This window comes from Musca autumnalis, unplaced genomic scaffold (genome assembly GCF_047663935.1).
Source record: "Musca autumnalis isolate F117 unplaced genomic scaffold, ASM4766393v1 scaffold_1, whole genome shotgun sequence".
NCBI lineage: Eukaryota > Metazoa > Arthropoda > Insecta > Diptera > Muscidae > Musca > Musca autumnalis.
The window spans coordinates 103,489,477-103,512,746 of record NW_027411644.1 but is presented as its reverse complement, the minus strand read 5'-3'; the positions used below and the strand labels follow the sequence as shown (position 1 = coordinate 103,512,746).

At 34.6% G+C, this 23,270-nt stretch overlaps 1 long non-coding RNA gene across 1 annotated transcript in view; it reads left to right on the top strand.

Moving 5' to 3' along the window:
* The window catches only part of LOC141390714 (uncharacterized), a 151,561-nt gene extending 128,291 nt beyond the window's left edge, over positions 1-23,270 (top strand). The window contains exons 2-3 of the long non-coding RNA XR_012409460.1: positions 22,938-23,064; positions 23,163-23,270. This is a non-coding gene — a long non-coding RNA (uncharacterized lncRNA). The remainder of the gene's footprint in view (positions 1-22,937; positions 23,065-23,162) is intronic.

Genomic DNA, 23,270 nt, shown 5'->3' with positions numbered 1-23,270 from the left:
GTCTGTCTGTCTGTTGAAATCAAGATACAGCTCGCAATTTTAAAGATAGAGAGTCAAAATTTGGTACAGAAGTTTTTATTACTTGCAGGATGGTTGGTATTGAAAATGGGATATATCGGTCCAGGTTTTGATATAGCCCCATAGAACGGTACCTTCCGATTTTCGGTATTTTTAAGGTTTTAGCTTCATTATCCTACCAAAATGGCTAAAATTTGGTACGTAGTCTTCTTTAGGGGTATAAAAAATTCCCCCAGAATTTTGTCGGTATCGGTCCACACCTTCATATAGCCCCCATAGAACGGTACCTCCCGATTTTCGGTATTTTTAGGGTTTTAGCTTCATTATCCTACCAAAATGGCTGAAATTTGGTACGTAGTCTTCTTTAGCGGTATAAAACTTTCCCCCAGAATTTTGTCGCTATCGGTCCACACCTTCATATAGCCCCCATAGAACGGTACCTCCCGATTTTCGGTATTTTTAAGGTTTTAGCTTCATTATCCTACCAAAATGGCTGAAATTTGGTACGTAGTCTTCTTTAGGGTTATACAACTTTCCCCCAGAATTTTGTCGGTATCGGTCCACACCTTAAAATAGCCCCCATAGAACGGTACCTCCCGATTTTCGGTATTTTTAAGGTTTTAGCTTCATCATCCTACCAAAATGGCTGAAATTTGGTACGTAGTCTTCTTTACAAAACTTTCCCCCAGAATTTTGTCGGTATCGGTCTACACCTTCATATAGCCCCCATAGAACGGTACCTCCCAATTTTCGGTATTTTTAAGGGTTTAGCTTCATTATCCTACCAAAATGGCTGAAATTTGGTACGTAGTCCTCTTTAGGGGTATAAAACTTTCCCCCAGAATTTTGTTTGTATCGGTCCACACCTTCATATAGCCCCCATAGAACAGTATCTCCCGATTTTTGGTATTTTTATCCTACCAAAATGGCTGAAATTTGGTACGTAGAACGGTACCTCCCAATTTTCGGTATTTTTAAGGGTTTAGCTTCATTATCCTACCAAAATGACTGAAATTTGGTACGTAGTCCTCTTTAGGGGTATAAAACTTTCCCCCATAATTTTGTCTGTATCGGTCCACACCTTCATATAGCCCCCATAGTACGGTACCTCCCGATTTTCGGTATTTTTTAAGTTTTAGCTTCATTATCCTACCAAAATGGCTGAAATTTGGTACGTAGTCTTCTTTAGGGTTATAAAACTTTCCCCCAGAATTTTTTCGGTATCGGTCCACACCTTCATATAGCCCCCATAGAACACTACCTCCGATTCTCGGTATTTTGAAGGTTTTAGATTCATTATCACACCGAAATGGCTGAAATTGGGTACTTAGTCTACGTTGGTGGTATAAAACTTCCCCCCAGAACTTTGTCGGTATCGGTCCATGCCTTCATATAGCCCCCATAGAACAGTACCTCTCGATTTTCGGTATTTTGAACGTTGTGGCCTCAATATTCCACCGAAATGGCTGAAATTTGGTATTTAGACTTCGTTGGGGTACTCAAACTTCCCCTTTAAATTTGTCGGTATAGGTCCACGCCTTCATGGAAAGGCACTTCCCGATTTTTCGTATTTTTGTGTCTTCAATATTCCACCAAAATTGCTGAAATTTGGTATTTAGTCTTCAATGTGATATAAAACTGTTCGCCAGAAATATGTCTGTACAGGTCCACGCTTTCATATTGCCCCATTTCTGACTAAAATTCGTCGGTATAGGTCCACATTTCGATAAAGCCCCCATAGAACGGTACCTCCCGATTTTATTAATACTGATGATTGTGACGTCAATATCCATCCGAAATGGCTGAAATTCGTTATTTCGTCTTCCAAGAGTTATTAAATATTCCAGAAGAGTATTATCAGTATAGGTCCACGTCTTCCTATATCCCCATAGAAGCGTACTTCTTGATTTTCGGTATTTTTTAAATTTTAGCCACATTCTCTTACCGAAATATAGGAAATTTGGTATTTAGTCTTCTTTGAGCCTAAAAACTTTCCGTCAGAAATTTGTCGGTATAGATCGACGTTTTGAAATAGCCCCCATAGAATGGTGCCTCACATTGTTTTTCCGAAATTGCTGAAATTTAGTATTAAGTCTTCTTCATACACGAAAGGAAACTAATTATTCCATTTTACTTCAATACAACTTGTGGTGGAGGGTATAACAAGTTCGGCCCGGCCGAACTTAACGCCGTTCTTACTTGTTTTTATTTGTTTCTGTTTTGTTTCATTCTTCTTTCCCTTTCATGTTTGTTATGGTGTTTAATTATTCCTTATGTTGTGGTGGCTGCTTGTGGCTTTTTGTTTGTCTTTGTTGTCAGCTAAAGTAGCAAACCATGTATTGCGTTCATTAATGCTCGTAATATTATACGCGATATTTATATCAAAGTTGTGTGGAAAGTGTATATGAGAAGTATATACACTCAAATCAAAAAAATTAGTATCTGGTTTTCAGGGCTGACAATATGTTTTGTAAAAAATTTAGATTATGATTGTTCCTACAATCGGTATTGTTAACGATTTTTACAATATTGCGGAAATTCGAAAGTTGTTTTTGTTTTCTATGTTTGGAACAAAAGATGGTATTTTTGGATTTGGATTACAATGTTTGTACAAAACAAACACATTTTTGGAACCAAAATAGATATTTTTGTTCCAACAAAACCGAAAAATATTTTTTCTCTGCGTGTATGAAATCAAAACCAATATTGGACCATTTTTACCATTTTTATTGTGTTTTTACGGTGTTTTATTTAAATTGCATTTCAACTCTGGTAACTCATTTTCCACACAGTTGCAGTTGACCAATCGAACTCAAACTTTGCACACTTTTCAGATTTGGATGGCAATACATGAATATGGGCCCAGTTTTTCCTACAGCCCCCATATAGCGGTTCCACCCGATTTCAGATAATTTGAGGATTTTATCTTCATTTTTCCCGAATTAGCTGTCATTTGGCATTTCCAATGATACAGACATTTCCCCAGCAAAAATTGTGAACATAGGTCCAGGTTTTGGTATAGCCCCCTTATAGCGGTACCACCCGATTTCAAGTATTATGAGGATTTTATCTTCATTTTTAGGCCGAATTGGCTGTAACGTGGCATTTGCAGTCCACAATGGTACAGAAACTTCCCCACCAAAAATTGTCAACATAGGTCCAGGTTTTGGTATAGCCCCCATATAGTCGTACCACCCGATTTCAAGTGTTTTAAGGATTTTATTTTCTTAAATCTTAAACAAGGTAAGGGTATATGACGAAGAAGAAGCTTGAAATTTGAGATAATGATCAGATAATATTTAGAGGGTTAAATGGACCACAACTTTTGTCTGAAAATTGTGAAAATTTTTAATATACAGCTTATACCTTTATTCTTGGAAGACATTTGCCGGGCAAGTAAGCTATACTTGGAAAATAAACTTTTGACCCTTCTATTGATGTCAATTGTGTTGGTGTACATGATAAGATAACAGAGTTACAGCCTTATATATTCAATTATTTGTTTGTATTGTAATAATATACACGCTAGAGGTCGCAATTATAACTCAATACTCACGAAATTTTGCACGAGGTAAGACTTTAGGTCGAAGAAGATGCCTACAATTTTGGATGGGGATCTGATATTATTTAGCGGGTGAAATGGACCATTACTTTTGTATGAAAAATATAAATATTTTATATTTGGTCCTTATTTAAATTTCTGGAGGGCATATACCGCCAAAGTAGCCTACACATGAAAAAAGAACGACTGACCTTTCCCCTGATACAAATTGCAATAATGAGTTTGGTAGATAACGGGGCTACACCCTAATATAAAGTGGTTTTTCTGTAGAGAACCACATTTTCCTCCCATGCTATAATTGTCTCTGTCATGACAGAGAAATTCCCAGTTTGTGCATTATTGCGAATAACGTGGAGCCCAGGCGTATTAATTGTCCATTGGATTTTTTATACATATCGCACCAGTTCAACACTTGGTAAGAAAAGGTAGCAGCAATACACAGCTGACTGAACTGGGTTGTAACGTTAGTGTCAAATTTCATATGACATTTTATACATTTATTTCTATTTCGATGTACATTGGGGACATATATTTTTTGAGAAAAAAAAATATATCATTCGGAAAAAAACATTTCCCAGAAAGACTTCTTCATATCAATGATATGTAACCTCCTCCAAGTTCGAACGATAAGCCGCGAAGTAAATCCCCGCTTGTAGAGGCGATACAACGTTTGTTAATATGTGAGGTATTTTGTTAAAATTTAAAAAAATAAAGCCCTAATAAACATGTGCTTCTTTGATTTCTAAAACAAAACATTGAAACAGCTTCTCCTTTTTCTTTGAATGTACAACGACCCCAAACTTTTCTGCAAGAATTCTACCTTCTGCGAGAATTTATGCATTTAGTGGAATGATGTGGAAACATAAAAATTGAAAATGTAACGAATTTTCATTCATGTTTTCCAAAATATTCAACCAAATGTGAAAAATTATTAGTTTTTTTTAAATTCCAATAATTTATAGACATTTCCTTGTTTTGTTTACAAATACAACTAGCAGTAACGTTACAAACAAAAACAAATTCCTTTGTGGTTGTTGTTCGAGTTGTATTTGTTGTAGTATTAACTTTACCTTATATTTGTTCTACCATGAGTTCAACAGAAGGGTAGTAACTAAATATTTTAACTTTTTATTAAGAAAATGAATTACCCTACAAAATCTGTCATTTCTTTGTCAAAAATACCGGTATTTCACTTTTCATACTACTACTTATGTACCAACAGTTTTTGTCTCTACTGAAAATAGAAAAGTTTGAGTTACTGCCTTTTTGTTGAACAGGTGCGATATGTTGCAGCATCGGGTCGCTTCGGCACGTTTTTTCATAATGTACTCGGTGTCGCTACCATTAAAGTTTTTTTTTGAAATATGAATTTTGGTGAAGGTGAAGGCACCCGCTGACCTCCTCCTGGCGTATAATTTTGGGATTTATACATACAACAACGAAAGGCGTCCCCTAAGACACCACTTGTAGAGAAATTTTTCATGGCTGAAATACTCAGGAAATGTCGTCAACATTACAAAAAGTTATTTTGCCACCGTTGCACAGTGCAAAATATGAGCACTTTAGCGGAACTTTACTAATAACTTTTAAAGGAAAAGTTGTAGATTCCTAAAATTTTGCACAAATGTTTCTTATATTAGTGGACAGTGTGGGGCTCAAATTGGGCCACATAGACCCGCGGTTTCCTGTAGCGCTCATGTAACTGTGGCTGCCGTTTTTACGTTTTACATTCATTTTTCAATCGATTTTGATGCAAATTGGTATATTGAGTTTTCAGCGGATAGAAAACTCATGTACAAAATATTTTCAATATAGGTTCGCGTTTTGGAATAGCCCCCACATTCCGGGTTCCCTCATATTGGGTATTTTAAAGGTTAAAGGTGTGAAAATACCCCTCAGTAATGTTGGCGACATTTTCTAAGAGGTAGTTTACACTATCCATCAATTTCATATGACACGAAATAAAAACATTCCATATTTACCGACGGAGGCAATGTGGAGACGTAGTTTTTTTACATTTTTGTTGGTGTGGACGCACAGAGTAAATGGCTTAAGAAAAATCTCCAATATTACACATATTAGCGAATATATAATGATGGAAAATTTCATGTCTTATGACATTTACATATAGTGTAAACTACGCCTAAGTATTTCAGTCATGTAAAACTTCTCTACAAGTGGTGGCTTAGGTAGGGCACGCCGTTCGGACTCGGCGATAAACTGTAGGTCTCCATATCAGGAAATTTGAATCGTGGTGTACTGATTGATATGAGAGAAGGCTCCTTTGTCCCTTATGGTATATTTGTGGAACAATTATTATATTAATATTTAAGCTTGATGTGATAAGGTGGCAGAATCCACAAAGTTATTTCTTACAATGATTTTATTTGTACCATAAATGAATTTTGATTTGCTGAAAGCTAATTTCCAGGGGTAGTGGTGTAGGGTAGGGTCGGCCCCGTCCGACTATAGTCTTTGCTTACTTGTTTTTTCTAATTTTTCGAATCAAACCAAAATATATATTTGCAACAATATTTTCCAACAATAAGTTTTTCTCTTTTGTTGTTGCTATAATATGTAATTTATGTACCCAATCTCTATAAATTTGGTATCATATTTTTCTACGCATTGTCTAGATTCCGCATATATTTTTTAATTTATTTTTTGAGGGTTTGTTCGGACTCTGGGACAGGATAATTTGGATTTACTTCAAAATTTTTTTATTATTAAATTTAATAATTATTTAAACATCTACGAATAGATATGGAATGCTGTTAACGATTTATGCATACATTTTCTCATAACAACAAATAAGATATTTTTAAATATTTTTTCTTTATATGAGAATAAAAACCGCTATAACTTTTGCGCACATCGTCCAATTTTGTGAACGCGAACAGATTTGAAACCAGAATTTTTTTCTTAACCTCTATGCCAAAAATTGTAGATGTGCTCCCAAAAAAAATTTTTAATTTTTTTCAAATGGAATTGCAAAGGATTTTTGGTTTTTGCCATATCGGGTAAGACTATATCGGTCCACACCTTCGGGTACGTCCCACACTAAATTCGGAAAAGTGAAATTTAAGAGTCCTCTCGAATCGATTTGAATTTTTTCAGCAGATTGTCCTTGTGTTCTGCTTTACGATGGTATAATAGCTATAACAAGTCCATACTTCCTGAGATTATGGCCGAAAAGCGCCAAGAAACCCTGAAAAACAAACAAGAAACCTAAATAAAATGGTAAATCCGCAAGGGGATTTTCTGATTGGTCCAAACCAAACTTTGGACATCGAATTATTTCATCCAGTCATGTATCAGGTTGGAATGTGGACTATATCGGTCCCGTGCGTCGAGTACCTCACACACAAAATTTGCGAAAAGTGCAGTTTGAGGACTCGTATCGGATCTATTTGAATTTTTTGAAGGAGGTTTTTTTCGCGGTCCCTATTGCAACGGTACAATTTTTCCCGAGGAAAATCCATTCTTGCAGAAATAATGGTCCAAAAGAGGGACAAGGGAGGCTTCTCTTATATCAATGCATTCATATTAAGTTAGTGATATGTGACCTAGTTATTATCGCCGAGTCCGAACGGTGTGTCCGATGTTGCCACTTGTGTTTTTCATGGCTGAAATACTCAGGAAATATCGCCAACATTACAAAGGTGCATTTTGCCACCGTTTAAAATTTGGTTGACAAAGAAAAACTTCTCATTGAAGTTTTTTCTTTGTTCACCTTTATACTTCGAGCTGACGATTGATGTTTGGGTATAAAAAGTTTTTTGTTGAAGAAGTTATTAAAAATAACTTCGGTGGAGAATATCCTCAAACAAGAAACAAGGGAACTGATGAGATCCAGTGGCGTGGATCGAAACTAATCTTCCCTGCCTTGCCCCTTGGCGAACAATGCCAAACTTTTCCCACTAATAAATTAGATGTTTTAAAATAATAAAACAACAACAATGGGATTAAGACAGACTATAGCTCTGTTCCAGAACTAAAAAGTTTTTACTATTTTTACCACTTTTACACATTTTGCGTTCCCGTACACAAAATTTATTGGTCTGTTCCTTTACTTTTGAAAATGGTAAAACCGGCAGAAGTAGCAAAAGTTGTAAACTGCTCCCATATGAATTGTATGATGTCTGAAGTAAAGGAACGCTTTTCAAGTAAAAAGTGGTAAAACTTGAAGATTCTTGCACGTAAAGGAACGGAGCTTATATGAAAATCGTTTACGACTTTTACAACTTTTACGACTTTTACCACTTTATAAAGTACGGGAACAGGCCATATTTTGAAAAAGCACTAATTGTAAAGTCTTCAGTGTTGCCAGCTTGAAAGCAATTGACAAAAAAGTGCAACACTGAAGGGGCCTATAGGTGTCTATAGATTCACAGTGGGACGTAAATGTTGGGTTGAAAATGGAAGCGATAAATGCCGAATAATCCGCGAAAATGGGCAATGTGGGAAAATCGGCATGGGTTTTTGGCAGTATAAAAAGCGTAACGGGGAAAATATCTCTCCTATTTGTCTTTGGTTGTTTTGGTAAAGAACCGGTTTTATTATAATAAATAAATATAAAAAAAAAATCCAAAATAAAAGAACAATGAAAAGAGTTTAATGTTTATACCAAAGTATTGGCATAGTTTTTATTGTGTTTTGGTGGTGCCTGTTTTGATGCGAATAAATACAAGTAAGAAGATTGTTTTGCCATTGTAAGGCTTATGTTTGAATGTGTATCATTTTGTTTTATTAAAGATATCGCCAACTCCAAAGGCAACAAAACTGAAAGAAACTCTGACCCCCCAAGTATATGCCTGGATGAGGTCATTACTAATTAATGAGGAGTCTTTTTATGTGCTTCGAAATAGTACAATATTTATGGCGAGATCTTTAATCTGTTAATGGAAATCCATACTAACATTAATCTTGATGTGTTGGTGTTAGCCACAAAATTGTGATGAAAACCTCCGCTTGGAAATCCAACAATTGTTGATATAAATCTGCTCCTGACCGAATGAGAAGAAGAAGAAGAGAAGACGCAAATTTTGATTAAAGAACTCGGCCGCCTTTGGCTTGTTATTTGTGAATCAAGCGATTTGATATTCCTTTGTTTGATATTTGGTGGTGAAAATTCCTGGTGTTGCGAATGATGTCCTCGTTGTAAGATAACAAAATACACAGCAACGTCTGAGACCAAGAAGTATATTTAGATTAAATCCCAGTAAACCAGGTAAAATTGTTAATTTTTTTACATACCGAGTGTTTTCGGATACAAATTAAAAGAATGATCTACCGATAACCAGTGCGCCACAACAAGCGTAAAAATCTGTAAAGAAAAAGAAATAAATTTATTAATTATTAATGACATAAATTAACATCAAATGATAAAAAAGATACACATCAAAAAATGAAAATTATCTAACCCAACTAAAATATAATTTAAGTGTGAACGTCCGTAGTTAGTTCTTTAGAGTATAAGTGGTTAAATTAAGGAATTTTGTGAGAGTTTCTAATGCCAGGAACAGTGCGTGGACTATTTTTGTGTTTATCTGATTTTCTTGTGTGGACATATGGTGACGTCCATTCTTCCTCCGCTAAGAGAGCTCTTTTATGCTTGGTTTACATTTAGGAAATCCACTCGATTTCAACTGTCAATTCCTTTGCGTATACGTCAAATGAAAACTCATATGAAATCCATTGGATTTCATTTGACATAAACGCAAAGGAATTGACAGTTGAAATCGAGTGGATTTCGTAATAGTAAACTAAGCATTAGGAAGGTATTGAGAGTATGAAAGTGGCCACATTTGGCAATATAAATAGTCTGTTGGTATATGGCGGTAGCCTGAGTTATTGACTCACTAAGAAAAAGGCACTTCAGAGGTTGACATAATTATTATTTGTAATGTTCTTTTAGAGTTAAAGCTTTTATTAACTATGAGAATAAATATTTTTAAATGTTTGATTGTTTGTTAAGAGTGTTTGGAAATTGGGGCCCTTTAAAATTGATGTGATCGTGTGACAGGAAGAAAGGGTCAAGGCAGTGTGGGCAAAGTGGGGGAACTATGACACCAAGTTCCTTTATCATGTTTGTATGTAGTGTTGTGTCGTTTTGTTGTGTTTGTTTTAATGTTGTGTCCCCTTTTCATTTATTGTTCGACCTATAGGTCCTGGTCTACACTATATTGATTTCACTGAAATAATTTAATCAAATTAGGCTTTCTTACACTATGTTTACATTTACGAAATCCACTTGATTTCAACTGTCAATTCCATTGCTCAAACGTCAAATGAAATCCAATCGATTTCAGATGAGTTTTCATTTTACATATACACAAAGGATTTGACAGATGAAATCGAGTGGATTTCGTAAATGTAAACATAGTATTAGATCAAGTTCCCCTCTACAATAATTTCATAAAATTACTTAATGGGTACTTTACACGATATGTTTTTTACATATGAGTTGTCACTTTGCAGATACATTTTGTATGGGAGAAGTGACAACTAATATGTAAAAAACATATCGTGTAAAGTACCCATTAGTATGGAATTCGATCTAAGTCTCGGGCCACACTACATTAATTTCATTGAAATTTTGATATGAAATTATGCGTCTCTAGATCGACGTCCATAGTAGAGTAAAATCATAAAATTGCTGTAGTGGGGAATTCGATTTAAGAACACCTAATGTCATGAAAATTCTTAATGATGTTCACGCTAGTGTGGACCGGGACTAAGAACGCATAATTTCATGAAATTTTATCAACTGCTTGCTTGTATCGAACGGAGTGCATTTTTCACGACTGCAGATGGACTGCATCGAAATATGCAAATTCAAAGACATAGAACTGTAAAGATTGGACATAGTGCATAATGCAGTTCAATTTTACTATTAAACCATAGATGGTGTTTGTGTATAACAGACAACTAACAGAACACGACGGCAACAAAAACAAGTATAACATAATTTTATGTCACCATCTTGGAACATAACTAGAGATGGACAGTGGGTAAATACCCAATGGGTAAATACCCGGTAAATTGGGTGAATTGGGTAAATACCGGGTAAATACCCATTTGTGGGTATTTATTTGGGTATTTACTAAATTGAATCGCTAATACAACATCTTAGACCCTATTTCTGGGTTTAGGTTATGAAATCGATTCAAAATGGATAGTTTTACAATACTTTAAATAAGTGGGTAAATACTTGGGTAAATACCCGAGTATTTACCCAAGTGTTGGGTAAAAACTCATTAACTGCGGAACCACTTGACGTAGGCAGACAAAATTTGGCTCAAATCTTACTTATATCAAGAGAATATCTAGCATTGAAAATGGGGTCTCTGGGTCCATGTTTTGATATAGCCCCCATGTAACCGTACCTCCCGATTTAAGGTATTTTTTGTCTATTTGCCTCATTGTACAATCATAGTGGCTGAAATTTGGCACAGTGAGTTCTAAATATGTAGAAAATATCCTTGCAAAATTTTGTCAACATAGGTCCACGTTTTCTAATAGCCCCCATATAAGGGTACCCCGATTTTGAGTATTTACCCAAATGTTGGGTAAAAACTCTTTAACTGCCGAACCACTTGACGTAGGCTGACAAAACTAGGCATAAATCTTTCCTATGTCAAAAGAACTTCTGGTACTGAACATGGAGTCTCTGGGTCCATGTTTTGATATAGCCCCCATATAGCCGTACCTCCCGATTTAAGGTATTTTTCATCTATTAGCCACATTTTACAACCAAATTGGCTATAATTTGGCACAGTGAGTCCTCAATGAGTATTAAATATCCTTGCAAACATTTGTCAACATAGGTCCACGTTTTCTAATAGCCCCCATATAAGGGTACCCCGATTTTGAGTATTTACCCAAATGTTGGGTAAAAACTCTTTAACTGCCGAACCACTTGACGTAGGCTGTCAAAACTAGGCATAAATCTTTCTTATGTCAAAAGAACTTCTGGTACTGAACATGGGGTCGCTGTGTCCATGTTTTGATATAGCCCCCATATAGCCGTACCTCCCGATTTAAGGTATTTTTCATCTATTAGCCACATTTTACAACCAAATTGGCTATAATTTGGCACAGTGAGTCCTCAATGAGTATTAAATATCCTTGCAAACATTTGTCAACATAGGTCCACGTTTTCTAATAGCCCCCATATAAGGGTACCCCGATTTTGAGTATTTACCCAAATGTTGGGTAAAAACTCTTTAACTGCCGAACCACTTGACGTAGGCTGTCAAAACTAGGCATAAATCTTTCTTATGTCAAAAGAACTTCTGGTACTGAACATGGGGTCGCTGTGTCCATGTTTTGATATAGCCCCCATATAGCCGTACCTCCCGATTTAAGGTATTTTTCATCTATTAGCCACATTTTACAACCAAATTGGCTATAATTTGGCACAGTGAGTCCTCAATGAGTATTAAATATCCTTGCAAACATTTGTCAACATAGGTCCACGTTTTCTAATAGCCCCTATATGGGTTTCTGAAATCGGGAGGTACGGTTATATGGGGGCTATATCAAAACGTGGACCTAAAGATCCCATTTGCAGTACCAGAAGTTATTTGATAAAACAGAGATTTTAGTCCAATTTTTGCAACCCTACGTCAATTGCTTCGGAAGATAAATAGTTTTTACCCTATATTTGGGTAAATACCTGAAATCGGGGTACCTTTATATGGGGGCTGTAAGAAATCGTGGACCTACGTTGACAAATGTGTGCAAGGATATTATATACTCATTTAGGACTCACTGCGCCAAATTACAGCCAATTTGGTTGTAAAATGTGGCTAATAGGTAAAAAATACCTTAAATCGGGATGTACGGCTATACGGGGGCTATATCAAAACATGGACCCAAGGACTCCATTTTCAATACGTTTAATACTATTGATATAAGAAAGATTTGAGCCAAATTTCGTCAGCCCACGTCAAGTGGTTCGACAGTTAAAGAGTTTTTACCCAACATTTGGGTAAATACTCGAAATCGGAGTACCCTTATATGGGGGCTACAAGAAAACGTGGACCTACGTTGACAAATTTTTGCAAGGATATATTATACTCATTGAGGACTCACTGCGCCAAATTTCAGCCAATATGATTGTACAATGAGGCTAATAGTTAAAAAATACCTTAAATCGGGAGGTACGGATATATGGGGGCTATATCAAAACATGGACCCAGAGACCCCATTTTCAATGCTAGATATTCTCTTGATATAAGTAAGATTTGAGCCAAATTTTGTCAGCTTACGTCAAGTAGTTCGGCAGTTAATGAGTTTTTACCCAACACTTGGGTAAATACTCGGGTATTTACCCAAGTATTTACCGACTTGTTTAAAGTATTGTAAAACTATCCATTTTGAATCGATTTCATAACCTAAACCCAGAAATAGGGTCTAAGATGTTGTATTAGCGATTCAATATAGTAAATACCCAAATAAATACCCACAAATGGGTATTTACCCGGTATTTACCCACCGTGTGGGTATTTACCGGGTAAATACCCGGTAAATACCATCTCTAAACATAACATTATGTTAGACCTCCAGCGCCATCTGCCGATGTATGGTAGCAATAGAAATGTCCCATCTTGTTATATTTTATGTCTTTGCCAAATTGCACAACTTCCAATTTTGTTAATTTATTTTTTTTCGGAGAATGGCGTCGAAATTTTCATAAACCGTGAATCCGGCCCAGTACAAAACACAAGGTGTGTTCGTTTACTCAACAATTTGTACAAATTTGCACAAGTCCAGTAACTTCTTGTAATCGGCTAAGGTCTTTTGCATTGTACTGTAGAGTAAACGAACAACATCCAGTAACAATTTGTACAAATTTTGAGTAAACGAACACACATACAGTTAATGTTCAATGTCACATAAAAGGCGGGATTTGACAAAATACGACATTTAATTGACTGAAATTCAATCGAATTGGCAACTAATGCTTCGTTTACATTTTCGAAATCCACCCGATTTCAACTGTCAATTCTAAAACCCACTCGATTACAACTGTCAATTCCATTGCTTAAACGTCAAATGAAATCGAATGCATTTCAGATGAGTTTTCATTTGACGTATACACAAAGGAATTGACAGTTGAAATCGAGTGGATTTCGTAAATGTAAACTCAGCATTACTATAAAATAACTTCGTTTGGTGTAGATAAATAAGCTGTAAGTTACTAGCTTGTGTAAACGATATTAGCGTTGTTAGTGAATGTTCGAGAATTTAAGTTTATAAATTGGGACGCGCCACCTATTGTTGAGTAGTTTAATCAAATTCAATATAGTACCATATTGAGCACCACTGGCTTGAAGTAAACAAATACAATAGTGCCAACTTAGCGTTTTTTTGTGATGAAAAAATTTTCGTTATTAAACGTTAATTTCATCAGATATATCGGATGTTGCAATAAACGGTTTAAAACGATTATTTATTGCTCTGTTTGCAAGAAGCTACTATTTTTTACTACGATAACATTATTTCTTTTATGTTATCAGGCAAAATAGTAAAAATTAGTATATTCTTTCACGTCTGGGACAGACCATATATTAAAGACCCGATTCCGCGTTGCTGGTTCGTCGTGTTGTTTTTTAATATCAACTTTGTATGGCTTTTATACTTTACAATTCAAATTCGATCCTTAACATCATGGTTCAATTATTAGAAGGTTGGGCAGGTTCATGAAATTATAAAAAAACAACTCTGGTGTCGGTTTGCTTATAACTTCAAATGAATAAAAACAAATGCAACAGGTTTTGTTTATTTGAAATATTGTCAAACATTCAAATTGAAACATATTATATATGTATGTATATCCACGTTATGGTATAGCCCCCATATAACAGTACCTGCAGATTTTAGTTCAGAAAACTTGACGGTGGAGGATATAAAACGTTCGGCTCGGCCCAATGGACACTGTGATCCCTTGCGTTAACTTGGGAGCTACCTTTAACATCCGTTAAGGGCAGTGAGCTAGCATGTTTACTCATAAGAACGTTAAAAACTTGAGTTGGGTATTGAGCTGTGGGTTATTAACCCATCCCTCCAAAACATCGTACTATGAAGGAACAGAAGACAACCTATTCTATAGTTGAAGACCCCCGCAAACGTTTTATGTATCATAAACTACGAATCTGTGCCTGGAATTTTTTGACTATATATAGAAGTGCAGTTTACCAACTGGAAGATATACTTGAAAAATACATGTCCTATACAGGAAATAAGATGGATTTGGAAAGGCGTTACAACAACACCTAAAGGTGACACACTCTATTACAGCAACCATTAAAATAAAGCCTGAGTTTGGTTAGGGATTTGTTGTTGGTAAAAGGGTCTGGTATCCGGCTTCATTCCAGTGGTTGAAAGACTTGCTACAATTCGTACAAAAGCTAAATTTTCGGCATCAGTTTTATTTGTGCTCATGCACCCACAAAAGACAAGGAATATACCAAATACATATATATTAAATGAGCGCTTAGAAGAAAGGAATGTGGCTGATAGACTTCGCAGCGGCCAAAGCATGGTAGTTTACAGTACTAGATTTAAGCACCTCGACATTCATCGTTCTGAGGAACAAAAATGGATCACAATCTTGTTGAAAATACGTATCCACATAAAGTACGAACAGACACAAAACGGATGTTGGATTTCGGCAAGCTGCAATCACAACGCACAGCTACAGCATTTCCACTTATCTGGCCAAATTGCTTAACGAAAGTATCCTTCGACAACGTTGAAGTTATTTCTGTTTTCAAATATATATGAATGTCTTCTATTATTATTTATCAATCCCAATTTGATTTTAAATAAATTTGTTTGTCAACCTTGTCAAAACTGTTTTGACACAATAGGAGGACCTCAAGAAAAAATTGTAATCAGATGTTTGCTCTGTCCTACCTTGTAATGATTGTACCATGCTTAACATGTTTTATAAAACATGCATCATTTATGTTGCCAATTCCATACAATATCTGTCAAATAAATGACACCCGTTTTAAGTGCACCCGTTTTAAGTGCAAGTTTAAAATGCGTTTAAGTTTAGTAAATATAGCGATGTTAAGACAATAGGCCCTCTGGATATCGGGAACCACGAGACATTCCTGAACATTTTCTGAAAATTGCATGAAATTGGGTTCAGTAGTTTTGGAAGTATAATGTATTGAAAGAGTGAACGTGGCCATTATTTTTCAAGATGTAACATATTTAAAAAAAGTGGGCGTGTTCGGGTATTTTGCTGAAATCGGTATGGTCTTACTATTTGCATACACAATGTTTAAAAAAATTCAAAATGCATCAAAATATAGCTTTTATTTTCACCATGGGACAACGTTGAACACATGACACAATAATGCTTGGTTTACATTTACGAAATCCATTCGATTTCAACTGTCAAATCCATAGGTTAAACCATGGTTTAATAAGAAAGGTTAGCCAAAGCTTTATGTCAATTTAAATTTTTTTCATTCGAGTATGCCTAAAACTTCAAAACAATATAAACAAACTGTGTATGTGTGTGTGGTGTTTGAATAATATGCCAAACAATTTTAAAAACAATCGAATTCAATTATTTTTAAAATTGTTTTTAGACCATTTATGTGGAAGAAATTGCTGAGATTTGCATTGAAACAATCAGTTTATCATATTCACAACTCGACTATGTGGAGAAAACTTAACTCTTCATTCATTTTTCGCGTTTTTTATAAAATGCTCAAAAAATGCATTGTAAACAAACCCACCTGTTGCTTTTATTTTGAAGTTTTAGGAATTCAAGAAAAACAAGGGTTCTATAGATTTTTTTCATTTAAATCTACCTCTTTACTTATACCATGGGTTAAACGTCAAATGAAATCCAATGGATTTCAGAAGAGATTTCATTTAACGTTTGAGATATGGAATTGACAGTTGAAATCGAATGGATTTCGTAAATGTAAACTTAGCATAAGAGAGGTAGAGTCATGCAAACATATGATTATTTTTTTTTTTCATAAATTTACCCTTGACAGAACTCAACTTTCAAAAATTAAAATGAAATTATAGGTCTGTACGATAACCCAAAAGTTTATACAAATTTGAACAAACTTTAGCAAAATGCTGTTCGATAACAAACTTGTTCAGTATAAAAGAAATGAGAGAAGCTGCAAGTAGTTGCAAGAACTTGCAAACACTTTTTACTTGCGAAGTTATCGAACAGACAATATATTTTTTTATTGGTACGTACAATTTGTGGCAAAAATACAATATTTATATATTTTTGAATACAGTAAAATTGGTGTAATTATAGCGCCGATAAATCAAAAGCTTTAATAATTCGTAATAAATTGACGGCTCCACATTTCAACCATGTAGTGGAATTCTGTAATTTGTCACCGACAAAAATCGGTAAAACTAACACGCGAAATTATGAATGAAAAGCTCAAATATAAGTTGAAAATAGAGTTGCTATCGGTAGAACTTTGCGACAATTTTATTTTAGTCGCTAACTTAGCGACATACAGTTATAGCCCGTTTAGACTATACCCTTATACGTTGATTAAGGCCATTATCTCGAATCCACCCTGATTTACCATACAAAATTAAAGCAACTCAAAACATGGATTTGTTTTAAATCACACTTTAAATCGAAATATTTTCATATACAACACTGTTTTTTTGCTCCTAAAAATACAACTATAAAAAACAAACCCATCAAAATTTGATGACTTCCATCACAACTACATGGCAGTTAGCAGCACCAGATTCAATCATCTTGACTTTCATAAGGGCACCTTGCTGTCTCCAGACCAAAAAAAGAATACGAAATCAAATTCATCAAATTGTGATAGATACAAGACATTCATGGAGTGTGTTGGATATATGATCGTTCCGAGGAGCAAACGTAGACTCGGACATCAAAATATAGCTTTTATTTTCACCATGGGACAACGTTGAACACATGGCACAATAATGCTTGGTTTACATTTACGAAATCCATTCGATTTCAACTGTCAAATCCATAGGTTAAACGTCAAATGAAATCCAATGGATTTCAGAAGAGATTTCATTTAACGTTTGAGATATGGAATTGACAGTTGAAATCGAATGGATTTCGTAAATGTAAACTTAGCATAAGAGAGGTAGAGTCATGCAAACATATGATTATTTTTTTTCATAAATTTACCCTTGACAGAACTCAACTTTCAAAAATTAAAATGAAATTATAGGTCTGTACGATAACCCAAAAGTTTGTACAAATTTGAACAAACTTTAGCAAAATGCTGTTCGATAACAAACTTGTTGAAGCTGCAAGTAGTTGCAAGAACTTGCAAACACTTTTTACTTGCGAAGTTATCGAACAGGCATTATATTATTTTATTGGTACGTACAATTTGTGGCAAAAATACAATATTTATATATTTTTGAATACAGTAAAATTGGTGTAATTATAGCGCCGATAAATCAAAAGCTTTAATAATTCGTAATAAATTGTCGGCTCCACATTTCAACCATGTAGTGGAATTCTGTAATTTGTCACCGACAAAAATCGGTAAAACTAATGCCAAGTTTACATTTGCGCTGCAAAATCCACTGGATTTCACGAAATCCTGAAATACACCCCGGTGTTTACACTTATTTTTTGTTTATTTCAAACATATCACAATGATCAAGGTAGATGCATATGCGCAGCTGATCGAACATGAATTTTCAAAACAATTTATTGTAAATTGTATTAGTCATCAAAAATATACGACAATATAGAACTTTACAACTTTATTTCGAAAATTATCGTAAAATTATCTATATATCGTATTAATTGTGTATGGTTCCAACAAATGGAAAAATAATAATAAATTTTGATCGACAACAGTTGTGTTCTTCTCCTGATTTCTGCCATACAATTTTGGCCTAGAGAAACTAGCAGCAAGCATGATCATGATATGATTGCTAATACGTTTTTTTTGACATTTATGCTGGAGTTTTTGCAATTTCCGACATTTTTCCGTTCCCGGAATTTTTAATAAATTTTTGACAATTCGCTCTTTTATCTAACATTACCATTAAAAAAGTACGGGAACACAATGAAAAATAGCATTTAAGAAAAGTAATTTAATATTTTATTCACATTGTTTACAAATTTTGATACTAAAATTTTTTTTTGCAGCAATTGACCATCTACCTTGTTTATTGTGATACGTGAAAAGTGTTGCAACTTTTGGCACTTTTTTAGGCAAACACAGGGCTGTATATCATGTGTACTGTGATTTCGATGTTGATTTCGCTGAAATCACGAAATAAGATGATTTCATTTTTGTATGGGAAATCATGATAAATTTTGCATGATTCCGCGCGAAATCACGAAACGCCTTCGAAATCACGAAACGATGCCGAATGTAAACCAGACATAACACGCGAAATTACGAATGAAAAGCTCAAATAGAAGTTGAAAATAGAGTTGCTATCGGTAGAACTTTGCGACAACTTTATTTTAGTCGCTAACTTAGCGACATACAGTTATAGCCCGTTTAGACTATACCCTTATACGTTGATTAAGGCCATTATCTCGAATCCACCCTGATTTACCATACAAAATTAAAGCAACTCAAAACATGGATTTGTTTTAAATCACACTTTAAATCGAAATATTTTCATATACAACACTGTTTTTTTGCTCCTAAAAATACAACTATAAAAAACAAACCCATCAAAATTTGATGACTTCCATCACAACTACATGGCAGTTAGCAGCCCAGATTCAATCATCTTAACTTTCATAAGGACACCTTGCTGTCTCCAGACCAAAAAAAGAATACGAAATCAAATTCATCAAATTGTGATAGATACAAGACATTCATGGAGTGTGTTGGATATATGATCGTTCCGAGGAGGAAACGTAGACTCGGACAACAACTCTGTTGCAGCAAAGGTTCGTACGGACAGACACAATAATTTTTTCTTCCGAGTAGCACGATTTATGAATATTTGTATTTGTTTGGCTATGTTTGACTTGATTCACATTCGTCACCAACTGCAAAATAGGATGGATTTAAAAATTAGTTATGTACACAGTCTTACATAAGTATACGTACGCCCCATAAATCTCGGGTTTTAGAAAAAGTAATGATATTTATGAAATTCCAAGTACACAGGTTTATTTCATCTCACTAATAAACAATATTTAATACAACAAAAGTATATTCCATAATATAAATAACGGTAAATTTTACAAAAACCAAAAAATGATACTTACAAAAGTATACATACGCCCCAAGGAAATATGAGTATTATCGTACAATTTATGGAATTAGCAGCAAAATTTATACATGTTATTGTTTTGGCGAATGTGTCTGGGTGTCCGAGATATATTTTAGAGAAAAAAAATAATTTTTTGGTGTTAAGTGCCGTTATTTAAAGCCAAACTTCTTGTATAGCTCGTTAAAGCGGACCCTTGCTGATTTCTTTCCGTTTTAGGTATTTGAGTATACAAAAGCCCCAATATTAGTGTCAGATTATAGATTTTGAGATCCTAGAAAGCTTTTTAGTTGACCTTGTGCATAACACACCTTCCTGGGTGTCGATAAATTCACATTTTTACTGGGATATCTCAGGAAGTTAATAGATTCCTCGGAATTCTAGGCTCAAATAACATACAGAAGTCCTTGAATTGTGTTTTAATATGGCGTTATATAATCCTTGGACATCAATTGAATCAGAAATGTACAATTATCCGATACTTTCCGACCCTATATTGACGGTAATGGTTATAATACGAAAACTACGTTGTTCACAGTGTAAATTTCATGCTTTTTGGTAGTGATTATATTTTGATGCTTTGGGAGCAGGTTTTTAACAAAATATTTCACATTTCTGATTCAATTGGTGTCCAAGGATTATATAACACCATATTAAAACACAATTCAAGGTCTTCTGTATGTAATTTGAGCCAAGAATTCCGAGGAAACTATTAACTTCCTGAGATATCCCAGGAAAAATGTGAATTTATCGACACCCAGGAAGGTGTGTTATGCACAAGCTCAACTAAAAAGCTTTTTAGGATCTCAAAATCTATAATCTGACACTAATATTGTGGCTTTTGTATACTCAAATACCTAAAACGGAAAGAAATCAGCAAGGGTCAGCTTTAACGAGATATACAAGAAGTTTGGCATTAAATAACGGACCTTAACACCCAAAAATTATTTTTTTTTTCTCTAAAATATATCTCGGACACCCAGACACATTCGCCAAAACAATAAAATGTATAAATTTTGCTGCTAATTCGATAAATTGTACTATAATACTCATATTTCCTTGGGGCGTATGTATACTTTTGTAAGTATCATTTTTTGGTTTTTGTAAAATTTACCGTTATTTATATTATGGAATATACTTTTGTTGTATTAAATATTGTTTATTAGTGAGACGAAATAAACCTGTGTACTTGGAATTTCATAAATATCATTACTTTTTCTAAAACCCGAGATTTATGGGGCGTACGTATACTTATGTAAGACTGTGTATATGTTCATATATTATAAAAAACTTAACCTGCCAAACTAAGCTCCAATGACTTTGGTTGACCAGACGTGAAATTCTTTTCAGAGGTAGATCTCGTCATATATCATTTATGGAGGAAGTCCACAGTTCCCGAGATAAGGGCTTCCGAAAAATATCTTCCATCCACACTCATCGTTGTCTCCTTACCAAGCTCCTTACTAAGTTACTAAGCACAAATGTTAATTAATACGAAATGTTTTCACACTGACACAACTGAATCTCGATAACAGCTGTCATTCTTGCTGAGTGCAATTAGACTGATTGTCCCAATCTACATTGGGCAAGTTTACATGCGGCAAGTCTGATAAGAGTGACACGTACGGGGAATGAATGGAATTGGAAGAAATTGCTTGTATTGGCAATTTTCAGCCAATTCCTTTAAAATTTTTCATAATTGGCATTATGCCTGTTCCAGAATCTGCAACAAGCTACTATTTTTTACTACGATAACAATTTTTTCTTTATGATATCGAAAAAAATAGTAAAAATTAGTAGATTCTTGCAGTACAGGAACAGACCAATAATGAAATTGCTATAGTGGGGAACTCAATTGATTTCATTTTCAATGAAATCACGCTAGTGTGGGCCGGGACTAACTTCATTTTTGAAGCGCGTTGTATATATTAGCCCTGTTCCTTTACGTTCCAGAATCTTCAAGTTTTACAACTTTTTACTCGAAAAGCGTTCCTTTACTTCAGACACAATACAATTCATATGGGAGCAGTTTTCAACTTTTACTACTTTTGCCGGTTTTACCACTTTCAGAAGTAAAGGAACAGACCAATTGAGTTATTTGGTCTGTTCCAGAACTGCAAGAATCTACTAATTTCGTGTTGTTTTTCCATAACATAAAGGAAAGATTGTTATCGTAGTAAAAACTAGTAGCTTTTGGTAGGTTCTGCAACAAGCTACTATTTTTTACTACGATAACAATTTTTTCTTTATGATATCGAAAAAAATAGTAAAAATTAGTAGATTCTTGCAGTACAGGAACAGACCAATAATGAAATTGCTATAGTGGGGAACTCAATTGATTTCATTTTCAATGAAATCACGCTAGTGTGGGCCGGGACTAACTTCATTTTTGAAGCGCGTTGTATATATTGAGTTATTTGGTCTGTTCCAGAACTGCAAGAATCTACTAATTTCGTGTTGTTTTTCCATAACATAAAGGAAAGATTGTTATCGTAGTAAAAACTAGTAGCTTTTGGTAGGTTCTGGAACAGGCATATTGTGATGATGGACAGGAAGTAGAAGCCACTAATTGAACCGGACTAAATAGAAAATAATAGCATTTTTTACTGTTCTATTTGTCCCTTGTAATACTTAATTTCCTTTATGATGGGGATTTTGACATTTCTGCACGAGTTTTTCCAATTTTTGCCTTTTTCCGTTTCTGTACATATTGAACAGATTTTTATGGGAAAGCAGTGCAATGATATTGTTAGATTGGTGATCTCTTTCTTGAGGATATGCTATGATGTTTGTTTAGTGGCGGGTGTTGGAAGAATTTGAAATTCCATAAAATGGTATCAGCGAACAAATATATAAAAACGGACAATATGTAATCTGGCTCGTTTTGATAATGAAATGATGATTGAAATTAAAAAGAGAGTTGGAATCGTTTTATTCCCTTGCTGCTCATCAACGAAGGAGTTATTATATTCCTTGTAGCCTTTGACATTAGTAGCTCTAGAAGAGGATATTAGTTCATGTCCTGCTACAAAAATCATAATAAAAATCTATATTTGTACTCATTCAATCACAAAAAGTTTCGTTAACTACATTTTCTTTACAGGGAAGAGAAAAAAAGGTTGATCCTTCAGGTGGATCACCCTCTAGTTGGGTGCTGTATGAAAGGGTCAACTCCATTTTGGGAGGATACAAGTTCTGCAACTTAGAAGAGACAGTTGAAGAAAGTATCGGTGGGTACATAACAAATATTACATATTTTTATTGGTTTATTTCATTTTTCACTACAATGGATTTTTAATGTTATGTATTTAAACATTTTACTTTACAGGCAATGGAGGCCATTATTAAAGAGTTGATTGAGGGTATTAAAAAAATGAACGAATTGAGTGAGCGAGGTTTGGAAATTCAGAATACTGTTGCACAAACTGAAAAAGAG